General features: G+C 57.4%; 1 protein-coding gene across 3 annotated transcripts in view; it reads right to left on the reverse strand.

Annotated features, from left to right (window-relative positions):
• Nucleotides 1–326: 326 nt before the first annotated feature.
• The window catches only part of mazb (MYC-associated zinc finger protein b (purine-binding transcription factor)), a 58243-nt gene continuing 45778 nt past the window's right edge, over nt 327–12791 (reverse strand). For 2 of the 3 annotated variants that reach the window (XM_059643250.1, XM_059643248.1), the window contains exon 6: nt 328–1645. The gene's annotated coding sequence lies outside the window, so the exon portion shown is untranslated. Of the gene's footprint in view, nt 1646–12791 lie in introns of all 3 variants that reach the window. The other variant, XM_059643249.1, reaches the window with a different exon arrangement.

Raw genomic sequence — 12791 nt, forward strand, 5'->3', positions numbered from 1 at the left:
GAGAGAGAGTGACCCAGAGAGAGGACAGACTGCAGGATAAGGAGAAGAAAGAGGGTGTGAGAGAGAAGAAACGGGGGCGGGGGGCAGAGATGGGTGAGGCATGGAAGTTCTCCTGAAGGAAGTGGTTTAGACGTGCTGCGATAGCGGGGGGAGGCAGGGTCAGTGGAATGGTTCTGGTTCCTTCAGAGCATTAACATCAGACAGTGTCCCGAATCGCCCGCTCCATGGTGGAAGAAGTGATTCTGCAAGTGAAATGACTCTCAGAGCTGACACCCGGGTTGGAGGAGTGTTTTATTTATTAAACAAAATGCCCCCAGTATCTTCACAAATACAGAATGCAATGGTGTGAGGAACCTTATCGACACCTTCCCCTCCCCCTCCCCCTCGCACACAGTACAACCCAGCCCTGCCGACCCCCTCCTCACACACACAGATAAAAACAGAACAGTAAATGAGATGGTGTTATAGAGCTCAGACTCAACTAATCTCCCCACCTCCCTCTTAGAGCCCAAGGATCAGCAGTCAGAACGCTGACAGCCTGAAGGGAGGAGCGAGGCTCTGAAAGCTTGTGGTTTCAAATAAACCTGTTGGACTAGAACCTGGTGCTGTGTGATTTCTGACCTTGAGGACTGTACACTGGCAGTGGCCAGTGGGAAAGGCCCAGTCCATCAGAACAGCAGCAGCTTCTGACTCCCATGGCACAGCAACAGATCAGTATGATATCCGAGAGACACAGCTCCCTGTGGAACACCAACTCTCCCCGGGGCACGGCAGTGACTCCCTGCTGCGACAGGACAATGCCAGGTGTGTTTTTGGGGGGATGAGCTGGTGCTATCTCCTGGGAGAGACATGCTGCTGGAGGCTCCCTGCTACACGCAGCGTCACTGTTGCGCTGACAAGGCGAAAGTCACAAACTGACCAATACAGACAGTGGAGGGTGGAATTAAAAACCCAGATTCACAGGCTTGTCGAGTCTGAGGCTGCGATGTAAATTCAGAAACATCTCCCTACGCCTCAGCCATAGGGTTCTCCATCACCCCCATTCAAAAGGGCTGTCTGTCTAGGGACCTGGTGAAAGCAGCAAGATCCCCACGCAGGGCCTCCCTGTGTTTATATTTGGTGGGTGGGGACAAGGAGGACGTGGAGGGAGAGAGAGAGACATCAGAAGTCTTATTTTCCTCCCATCTCTCTCTCTCTCTGCCTTGTTCTCATCTCTAACTCTACCTTCCCCTGTTCAGTCTCCGTCAACCCCTGCACTCTCTCCAACTCTGTTTCTCTCTCTCACTCTGTCTTTCTCTATCTGTATGTCTCTCACTCTGTTTCTCTTTCTCTGTCTGTCTCTCGTGGTATCTGCAACTCCCCATCTGTCGTCTTCCTCTCTGACTCTCTCTCCGCCTGTTCTGTCTCTCTCTCTCCCTCCTCAGTCTTGATCGGGCCAGCTTCTGCCTGTGCTCTCTCTGTCCCCCCCTGCCGGTCTCTCAGGCTCTGTCTCCCTCTCCTCCGGTCGTCCTGCAGATTTGGAGGTTGTTGATGAGGTTCGGTGTAACAGGGCCAAGTTCCAGGACAAGACACATTCTCCACCCCAGCTGGTCCCGGGAGAAATGGAACTCAGTTCTTCAGCGAATGGACAGACATCACCAGAACCCTGTGGGAACCAATAGGTTACAGCTGTTAGGATGTCCCAGGGCAGCACTTCCCCAATATAGAACATAGAACATTACAGTACAGGCCCTTTGGCCCTCGATGTTGTGCCGACCTGTCATACCGACCTCAAACCCATCTAACCTACACTATTCCATGTACGTCCATGTGCTTATTCAATGACGACTTAAATGTACCTAAAGTTGGCGAATCTACTACCGTTGCAGGCAAAGCGTTCCATACCCTTACTACTCTCTGAGTAAAGAAACTACCTCTGACATCTGTCCTATATCTTTCTCCCCTCAATTTAAAGCTATGCCCCCTCATGCTCGCCGTCACCATCCTAGGAAAAAGGCTCTCCCTATCCACCCTATCTAACCCTCTGATTATTTTATATGTCTCAATTATGGTGAGACCCCTTCACTACTGGATATATATACCCCAGATGTCACAGTGGTTTTTCAAAATCCCTTCACAGGACGTGGGCCCAGCATTTACTGTCTTCGGAGAAGGTTGGGGTGAGCTGCTTTCTTGAACCACTGCAGTCCTTCCTGTGTGGCGTAGGGACACCCCGCACAGTGCCCTCAGGGAGGGAATTCCAGGACGGTGCCCCAGCCACACTGAGGGAACGGCCGATATATTTCCGAGCCCAGATGGGGAGGGGCTCAGGTGGGAACTTGCGGGGGGGGGGGGGGATTGTTCCCATGTATCTGCTGCCCCTTGTCCTTCTGGATGGAAGTGGGTCGCAGGGTTTGGAAGGTGCCTCCTGAGGATCTTTGGTGAGTCTCTGCAGATGGTACGCTCTGCTGCGGCTCAGCCTCGGGGGTGGTGGATGTTTGTGGGTGTGGTACCAATAGAGGGTGTGGGGGTGGGCGGGGCTGCTTTGTCCCTGGGGCGGTGTTGAGCTTCTCGAGTGCTGTCGGAGCTGCCCCCATCCAGGAGCAAGTGGGAACTGTTCCCTCACACTCCTGCCTTGTGCCTTTTCGATGGTGGGGCAGGCGTTTGGAGGGTGGGGATCGGGGGGTGGTGGTGGTCAGGAGGGGAGTTACTCTCTGCAGGACTCCCAGCCTCTCACCTGCTCTTGTAGCCACAGGATTAAGTCCCACCCACATATGCAATAACATTTTTGACCAGGTTGATTGGATAAACAGGTTAAATAATAAAAACTACGACTGAATGTGCAGGGAGAGTGGTTAGACTGTCTCTTACTGGTGACGGTCATAGCCTGGCATTTGTGTGGCACGAATGTTCCTTGCAACTTGTTGGGCTAACCCTAGATATTGTCCCGACCTTGTTGCATTTGGATATGGACTTGCTTCAATATCTGAGGAGTCACGAATGGTGCTGAACATTGGGCAATCATTAGCAAACGTCCCCACTTCTGACCTGATGATGGAGGGAGAGTGGTTGGGCCCAGGACACTACCCTGAGGAGCTCCCGCTGAGATACCCTGGAGCCGAGATGACTGACCTCCCACCTCCACCACCACGTCCTAAGCCTCAGGTATGACTCCAACCAGCGGGCAGTTTGACCCTGATGCCCATTGATTCTGGTTTTGCCAGGGCTCCTTGATCCCACACTCGGTCAAATACAGCCTTGGTCACGGGCTGTCACTCTCACCTCACCCGTGGAATTCAGCTCTTTTATCCATGTTTGAACCAAGGATGTAATGAGGTCAGGAGCTGACTGGCCCCAGTGGAACCCAAACTGGGTGTCACTGAGCAGGTGCTGCTTGATATCGCTGTTACTGACAGCTCCCATCACTTTACTGATGATCGATAAGAGACTGATGGGGCAGGAATTGGCTGGGGTTGGATTTGTCCTGCTTTTTGTGTACAGGAAATACTTGGGGAATTTTAAACATTGCCGGGTAGATCCCAGTGTTAACTGTACTGGAACAGCTTGGCTATGGAACAGCAAGTTCTGGAGCACAAGTCTTCAGTACTATTGTCGGAATATTGTCGGGGGCCGGAGCCTTCGCAGTGTCCAGTGTCTCCAACCATTTCTTGATATCACGTGGAGTGAACGGAATTGGCTGAAGACTGGGGACCACTGGAGGAGGCCGAGATGGATCATCCACTCGGCACGTCTGGCTGAAGATTGCTGTGAAAGCTTCAGCCTTGTCTTTTGCGCTGAGGTGCTGGGCTCCTCCATCACTGAGGATGGGGATAGTTTGTGGAGCCTCCTCCTCCAGAGAGTTGTTTAAAACTGTCCACCACCATTCACAACTGGACATGGCAGAGCTTGCTCTATCACTTCCTTTATTCATTCATGGGGTGAGGCCCTGGCCAGGCAGCATTTATTGTACATCCCTAACTGCGCAGAGGGAAGTTGAGAGTCAACCTCATTGCTGTGGGTCTGGACTCTCACATAGACCAGAACAGGTAAGTTTCCTTCCCTAAAAGACATGAGTGAACCAGGTGGGTTTTTCCCGACAATCTGCAATGGATTCATGGTCATCATTAGATCAATTCCAGATACTTTATTGAATACAAATTCCACCACCAGCTGTGGCAGGATTTGAACACGGGTCCCCAGCACGTAATCAGGGTCTCTGGATTAACAGTCCAGTGATAATACCCTGAGGCCATCACCTCCCCACTTGCTGCTGTGCAGCTGATCTATCTATGACTGTACCTGGAACAGGAACCCTGGCAGATTCCCTCCTTCCCTCTCCAAGCCAGCGATCCAGAGCAGGAACCCTAACCCAGGGATCAGGAGCGGGAACACTGTCTGATCTCACGCTGCCCCGCCGGCCCTCTAACCCAGGGATCAGGAGGGGGAACCCTGTCTGATCTACCCCTCCCCCAGCCCTCTAACCCATGGGTCAGGAGGGGGAACCCTGTCTGATCTAACCCTCCCCCGGCCCTCTAACCCAGGGATCAGGAGTGGGAACCCTGTCTGATCTAACCCTCCCCCGGCCCTCTAACCCAGGGATCAGGAGCGGGAACCCTGTCTAATCTAACCCTCCCCCGGCCCTCTAACCCAGGGATCAGGAGCGGGAACCCTGTCTGATCTAACCCTCCCCCGGCCCTCTAACCCAGGGATCAGGAGTGGGAACCCTGTCTGATCTAACCCTCCCCCGGCCCTCTAACCCAGGGATCAGGAGCGGGAACCCTGTCTAATCTAACCCTCCCCCGGCCCTCTAACCCAGGGATCAGGAGGGGGAACCCTGTCTGATCTACCCCTCCCCCGGCCCTCTAACCCAGGGATCAGGAGTGGGAACCCTGTCTGATCTAACCCTCCCCCGGCCCTCTAACCCAGGGATCAGGAGCGGGAACCCTGTCTAATCTAACCCTCCCCCGGCCCTCTAACCCAGGGATCAGGAGCGGGAACCCTGTCTGATCTAACCCTCCCCCGGCCCTCTAACCCAGGGATCAGGAGTGGGAACCCTGTCTGATCTCCCCCTCCCCCAGCCCTCTAACCCAGGGATCAGGAGCGGGAACCCTGTCTGATCTCCCCCTCCCCCAGCCCTCTAACCCAGGGATCAGGAGCGGGAACACTGTCTGATCTCCCCCCGCCCTCTAGACCAGGGATCAGGAGCGGGAACAGTGTCTGATCGGCCCCGCCCTCTAACCAAGGGAAGAGGACCGGGAACCCTGTCTGATCTCCCCGCCCAGCACTCTAACCCAGGGATCAGGGCGGGAGCACTGTCTGATTTACTCCCCGCCCACGAACCCAGGGATCAGGAGCGGGAAGCCTGTCTGATTTACTCCCCACCCTCTAACCCAGGGATCAGGAACGGGAACCCTGTCTGATTTACTCCCCACCCACGAACCCAGGGATCAGGAGCGGGAACCCTGTCCGATTTACTCCCCACATGCCAACCCAGGTATCAGGAGCGCGAACACTGTCTGATCTGCCTCCCACCGGCCCTCAAACCGAGCGATGCGGAGGGCGAACCCTCTCTAAACTCCCCTGCCGCTGGCCCTCCAACCCAGGGATCAGGAGCAGGAACACTGTCTGATCTCCCTCCCGCCCTCTAACCCAGGGATCAGGAGCGGGAACTCTGTCTGAGTTACCCCCCACCCTCTAACCCAGGGATCAGGAGCGGGAACACTGTCTGATTCCGGCCCCCGCCCTCTAATCCAGGGATCAGGAGCGGGAACACTGTCTGATTTACCCTCTCTCTCCAACACAGGGATCAGGAGCGCAAACCCTGTCTGAGTTACCCCCCACCCTCTAACCCAGGGATCAGGAGCGGGAACACTGTCTGATTCCGGCCCCCGCCCTCTAACCCAGGGATCAGGAGCGGGAACACTGTCTGATTTACCCTCTCTCTCCAACACAGGGATCAGGAGCGCAAACCCTGTCTGAGTTACCCCCCACCCTCTAACCCAGGGATCAGGAGCGGGAACACTGTCTGATTCCGGCCCCCGCCCTCTAATCCTGGGATCAGGAGCGGGAACACTGTCTGATCTTCCCCCGCTGCCCTCTAACCCGGGGATCAGGAGCGGGAACACTGTCTGATTACCCCACAACCCCCGGCCCTCTAACCAAGGGATCAGGAGCGGGAACACTGTCTGATTTCCCCCCGCCCTCTAACCCAGGGATCAGGAGCGGGAAGCCTGTCTGATTTACTCCCCGCCCTCTAACCCAGGGATCAGGAGCGGGAACCCTGTCTGATTTACTCCCCACCCACGAACCCAGGGATCAGGAGCGGGAACCCTGTCTGATTTACTCCCCACATGCTAACCCAGGTATCAGGAGCGCGAACACTGTCTGATCTGCCTCCCACCGGCCCTCAAACCGAGCGATGCGGAGGGCGAACCCTCTCTAAACTCCCCTGCCGCTGGCCCTCCAACCCAGGGATCAGGAGCAGGAACACTGTCTGATTCCGCCCCCCGCCCTCTAACCCTGGGATCAGGAGCGGGAACACTGTCTGATTCCGCCCCCCGCCCTGTAACCCTGGGATCAGGAGCGAGAACACTGTCTGATTTCCCCCCGCCCTCTAACCCAGGGATCAGGAGCAGGAACACTGTCTGATCTGCATCCCGCTGGCCCTCCGACCCAGGGATCAGGAGCGGGAACACTGTCTGATTTACCCCCCGCCCTCTAACCCAGGGATCAGGAGTGGGAACACTGTCTGATCTCCCTCCCGCTTTCCTCAAACCCAGGGATCAGGAGCGGGAACACTGTCTGATCTCCCTCCCGCGCTCTAACCCAGGGATCAGGAGTGGGAACACTGTCTGATCTCCCACCCGCCGGCCCTCTAATGCAGGGACCAGGAGCGGGAACACTGACTGATCTCCCTCCCGCCGGCCCTCAACCCAGGGATCAGGAGTGGGAATCCTGTCTGATTTACCCCCCCCGCCCTCTAACCCAGGGATCAGGAGTAGGAACACTGTCTGATCTACCTCCCGCTTGCATCAAACCCAGGGATCAGGAGCGGGAACACTGTCTGATCTGCATCCCGCTGGCCCTCCGACCCAGGGATCAGGAGCGGGAACACTGTCTGATTTACCCCCGGCCCTCTAACCCAGGGATCAGGAGTGGGAACACTGTCTGATTTACCCCCCGCCCTCTAACCCAGGGATCAGGAACGGGAACACTGTCTGATTTACCCCCCGCCCTCTAACACAGGTATCAGGAGTGGGAACACTGTCTGATTTACCCCCCGCCCTCTAACCCAGGGATCAGGAACGGGAACACTGTCTGATTTACCCCACGGTCCTCTAACCCAGGGATCAGGAGCGGGAACACTGTCTGATTTACCCCCCGCCCTCTAACCCAGGGATCAGGAGGGGAACACTGTCTGATTTACCCCACGGTCCTCTAACCCAGGGATCAGGAACGGGAACACTGTCTGATTTACCCCCCCGCCCTCTAACCCAGGGCTCAGGAGCGGGAACACTGTCTGATTTACCCCCCGCCCTCTAACACAGGTATCAGGAGCGGGAACACTGTCTGATTTACCCCCCGCCCTCTAACACAGGTATCAGGAGCGGGAACACTGTCTGATTTACCCCCCGCCCTCTAACACAGGTATCAGGAGCGGGAACACTGTCTGATTTACCCCCCGCCCTCTAACACAGGTATCAGGAGCGGGAACACTGTCTGATTTACCCCCCGCCTCTAACACAGGTATCAGGAGCGGGAACACTGTCTGATTTACCCCCCGACCTCTAACACAGGTATCAGGAGCGGGAGCACTGTCTGATTTACACCTCGCCCTCTAACCCAGGGATCCGGAGCGGGAACACAGTCTGATCACCACCCGCCCTGTAACCCAGGGATCAGGAGCGGGAACACTGTCTGATCTCCCCCGCTGCCCTCTAACCCAGGGATCAGGAGCGGGAACGCTGTCTGATTTATCCCCGGCCAGCTAACCTTGGGATCAGGAGCGGGAACCCTGTCTGATCTCCCTCCCGCCGGCCCTCAACCCAGGGATAGGGAGCGGGAACACTGTCTGATCTCACTCCCGCCCTCTAACCCAGGGATCAGGAGCGGGAACACTGTCTGATTACTCCCCCCGCCCTCTAACCCAGGGATCAGGAGCGGGAACACTGTCTGATTACTCCCCCCGCCCTCTAACCCAGGGATCAGGAGCGGGAACACTGTCTGATTTACCCCCCGCCCTCGAACACAGGGATCAGGAGCGGGAACACTGTCTGATCTTGCCCGCCGCACTCTAACCCAGGGATCAGGAACGGGAACACTGTCTGATCACCATCCGCCCTCTAATCCAGGGATCAGGAGCGGGAACACTGTCTGATCTCCCTCCCGCCGGCCCTCTAACCCAGGGATCAGGAGCGGGAACACTGTCAGATTTATCCACCGTCCGCCCTCTAACCCAGGGATCAGGAACGGGAACACTGTCTGATTTACCCCCCACCCGCCCTCTAACCCAGGGATCAGGAGCGGGAACACTGTCTGATTTACCCCCCCGCCCTCGAACCGAGGGATCAGGAGCGGGAACACTGTCTGATTTACCCCCCCGCCCTCTAAGCGAGGGATAAGGAGCGGGAACACTGTCTGATTTACCCCCCACCCGCCCTCTAACCGAGGGATCAGGAGCGGGAACACTGTCTGATTTACCCCCCGCCCGCCCTCTAACCGAGGGATCAGGAGCGGGAACACTGTCTGATTTACCCCCCGACCTCAAACACAGGGATCAGGAGCGGGAACACTGTCTGATCTCCCTCCCGCCGGCCCTCTAACCCAGGGATCAGTAGCGGAAACACTGTCCGATCTTCCCCGCCGCACTCTAACCCAGGGATCAGGAGCGGGAACACTGTCTGATTTACCCCCCCGCCCTCTAACGAAGGGATCAGGAACGGGAACCCTGTCTGATCTACCCCCCACCATCTAACCCAGGGATCAGGAACGGGAACCCTGTCTGATTTACCCCCCATCCTCTAACCCAGGGATCAGGAGCGGGAACACTGTCTGATATTCCCCGCCGCACTCTAACCCAGGGATCAGGAGCGGGAACACTGTCTGATCACCACCCGCCCTCTAACCCAGGGATCAGGAGCGGGAACACTGTCTGATTTACCCCCCGCCCTCTAACCCAGGGATCAGGAACGGGAACACTGTCTGATCTTCCCCGCCGCACTCTAACCCAGGGATCAGGAGCGGGAACACTGTCTGATTTACCCCCCGCCCTGTAACACAGGGATCAGGAACGGGAACACTGTCTGATTTACCCCCCGCCCTCTAACCCAGGGATCAGGAACGGGAACACTGTCTGATTTACCCCCCGCCCTCTAACCCAGGGATCAGGAACGGGAACACTGTCTGATTTACCCCCCTGCCCTCTAACCCAGGGATCAGGAGCGGGAACACTGTCAGATCTCACTCCCGCCCTCTAACACAGGTATCAGGAGCGGGAACACTGTCTGATTTATCCCCGGCCCTCCAACCTTGGGATCAGGAGCGGGAACACTGTCTGATTTACCCCGCCGCCCTCTAACCCAGGGATCAGGAGCGGGAACACTGTCTGATTTACCCCCCGCCCTGAAACACAGGGATCAGGAGCGGGAACTCTGTATGATATACCCTCTCTCTCTCACCCAGGGATCAGGAGCGGGAACACTGTCTGATCTCCCTCCCGCAGGCCCTCTAACCAAGGGATCAGGAGCGGGAACTCTGTATGATATACCCTCTCTCTCTCACCCAGGGATCAGGAGCAGGAATACTGTCTGATTTACCCCCCGCCCGCCCTCTAACCCTGGGATCAGGAGCGGGAACACTGTCTGATCTCCCCCACTGCCCTCTAACCCACGATCAGGAGCGGGAACACTGTCTGATCTCCCCCACTGCCCTCTAACCCTGGGATCAGGAGCGGGAACACTGTCTGATTTACCCCCCACCCTCTAACCCAGGGATCAGGACGAGAACACTGTCTGACCTCCCCCGTCCCCCCCAAGCCGCTCACCCAGGGATCAGGAGGGGGAACCTTGTCTGATTCCCCCCGGCCCTCTAACCCAGGGATCACGAGCGTGAACACTGTCTGATTACCCCATTACCCCCCCGCCCTCGAAACCAGGGATCAGGAGCGGGAACACTGTCTGATCTCCCTCCCGCCAGCCCTCTAATCCAGGGATCAGGAGTGGGAACTCTCTATGATATACCCTCTCTCTCTCACCCAGGGATCAGTAGCGGGAACCCTGTCTGACTCCCCAGCGCCCTCTAACCCAGGGATCAGGAGCGGGAACACTGTCTGATCTCCCCCCGCCATCTAACCCAGGGATCAGGAGCGGGAACACTGTCTGATCTCGCCCCGCCATCTAACCCAGGGATCAGGAGCGGGAACACTGTCTGATTTACCCCCCGCCCTCTAACCCAGGGATCAGGAGCGGGAACACTGTCTGATCTCCCCCCGCCCTCTAACCCAGGGATCAGGAGCGGGAACACTGTCTGATTTACCCCCCGCCCTCTAAGCAAGGGATCAGGAGCGGGAACACTGTCTGATCTCCCTCCCACCGGCCGTCTAACCCAGTGATCAGGAGCGGGAACACTGTCTGATCTCCCCCCCACCGGCCCTCTAATCCAGGGATCAGGAGCGGGAACACTGTCTGATCACCCTCCCGCCGGCCCTCTAACCCAGGGATCAGGAGTGGGAATCCTGTCTGATTTACCCCCCCCGCCCTCTAACCCAGGGATCAGGAGTGGGAACACTGTCTGATCTACCTCCCGCTTGCCTCAAACCCAGGGATCAGGAGCGGGAACACTGTCTGATCTGCATCCCGCTGGCCCTCCGACCCAGGGATCAGGAGCGGGAACACTGTCTGATTTACCCCCCGCCCTCTAACCCAGGGATCAGGAGCGGGAACACTGTCTGATTTACCCCCCGCCCTCTAACCCAGGGATCAGGAACGGGAACACTGTCTGATTTACCCCCCGCCCTCTAACCCAGGGATCAGGAACGGGAACACTGTCTGATTTACCCCCCACCCTCTAACCCAGGGATCAGGAGGGGAACACTGTCTGATTACCCCCCGCCCTCTAACCCAGGGATCAGGAGCGGGAACACTGTCTGATTTACCCCCCGCCCTCTAACCCAGGGATCAGGAGCGGGAACACTGTCTGATTTACCCCCCGCCCTCTAACACAGGTATCAGGAGCGGGAACACTGTCTGATTTACCCCCCGCCCTCTAACACAGGGATCAGGAGCGGGAACACTGTCTAAATTTACGCCCCCGCCCTCTAACCCAGGGATCAGGAGGGGAACACTGTCTGATTTACCCCCCGCCCTCTAACCCAGGGATCAGGAGGGGAACACTGTCTGATTTACCCCACGGTCCTCTAACCCAGGGATCAGGAACGGGAACACTGTCTGATTTACCCCCCCGCCCTCTAACCCAGGGATCAGGAGCGGGAACACTGTCTGATTGACCCCCCGCCCTCTAACACAGGTATCAGGAGCGGGAACACTGTCTGATTTACCCCCCGCCCTCTAACACAGGTATCAGGAGCGGGAACACTGTCTGATTTACCCCCCGCCCTCTAACACAGGTATCAGGAGCGGGAACACTGTCTGATTTACCCCCCGACCTCTAACACAGGTATCAGGAGCGGGAGCACTGTCTGATTTACACCTCGCCCTCTAACCCAGGGATCCGGAGTGGGAACACAGTCTGATCACCACCCACCCTGTAACCCAGGGATCAGGAGCGGGAACACTGTCTGATCTCCCCCGCTGCCCTCTAACCCAGGGATCAGGAGCGGGAACGCTGTCTGATTTATCCCCGGCCAGCTAACCTTGGGATCAGGAGCGGGAACCCTGTCTGATCTCCCTCCCGCCGGCCCTCAACCCAGGGATCAGGAGCGGGAACACTGTCTGATCTCACTCCCGCCCTCTAACCCAGGGATCAGGAGCGGGAACACTGTCTGATTACTCCCCCCGCCGTCTAACCCAGGGATCAGGAGCGGGAACACTGTCTGATTACTCCCCCCGCCCTCTAACCCAGGGATCAGGAGCGGGAACACTGTCTGATTTACCCCCCGCCCTCTAACACAGGGATCAGGAGCGGGAACACTGTCTGATCTTCCCCGCCGCACTCTAACCCAGGGATCAGGAGCGGGAACACTGTCTGATTTACCCCCCGCCCTCTAATCCAGGGATCAGGAGGGGGAACACTGTCTGATCTCCCCCCGCCCTCTAAGCAAGGGATCATGAGCGGGAACACTGTCTGATCTCCCTCCCGCCCTCTAACCCAGGGATCAGGAGCGGGAACACTGTCTGATTTACCCCCCCGCTCTCTAACCCAGGGATCAGGAGCAGGAACCCTGTCTGATTTACCCCCCACCCTCTAACCCAGGGATCAGGAGCGGGAACACTGTCTGATCTTCCCCGCCGCACTCTAACCCAGTGATCAGGAGCGGGAACACTGTCTGATCACCACCCGCCCTCTAATCCAGGGATCAGGAGCGGGAACACTGTCTGATCTCCCTCCCGCCGGCCCTCTAACCCAGGGATCAGGAGCGGGAACACTGTCTGATTTATCCACCGTCCGCCCTCTAACCCAGGGATCAGGAATGGGAACACTGTCTGATTTACCCCCCCGCCCTCTAACCGAGGGATCAGGAGCGGGAACACTGTCTGATTTACCCCCCCCGCCCTCTAACCGAGGGATCAGGAGCGGGAACACTGTCTGATTTACCCCCCACCCGCCCTCTAACCGAGGGATCAGAAGCGGGAACA

Source organism: Stegostoma tigrinum, chromosome 50 (genome assembly GCF_030684315.1).
Source record: "Stegostoma tigrinum isolate sSteTig4 chromosome 50, sSteTig4.hap1, whole genome shotgun sequence".
Taxonomy (NCBI): Eukaryota; Metazoa; Chordata; class Chondrichthyes; order Orectolobiformes; family Stegostomatidae; genus Stegostoma; species Stegostoma tigrinum.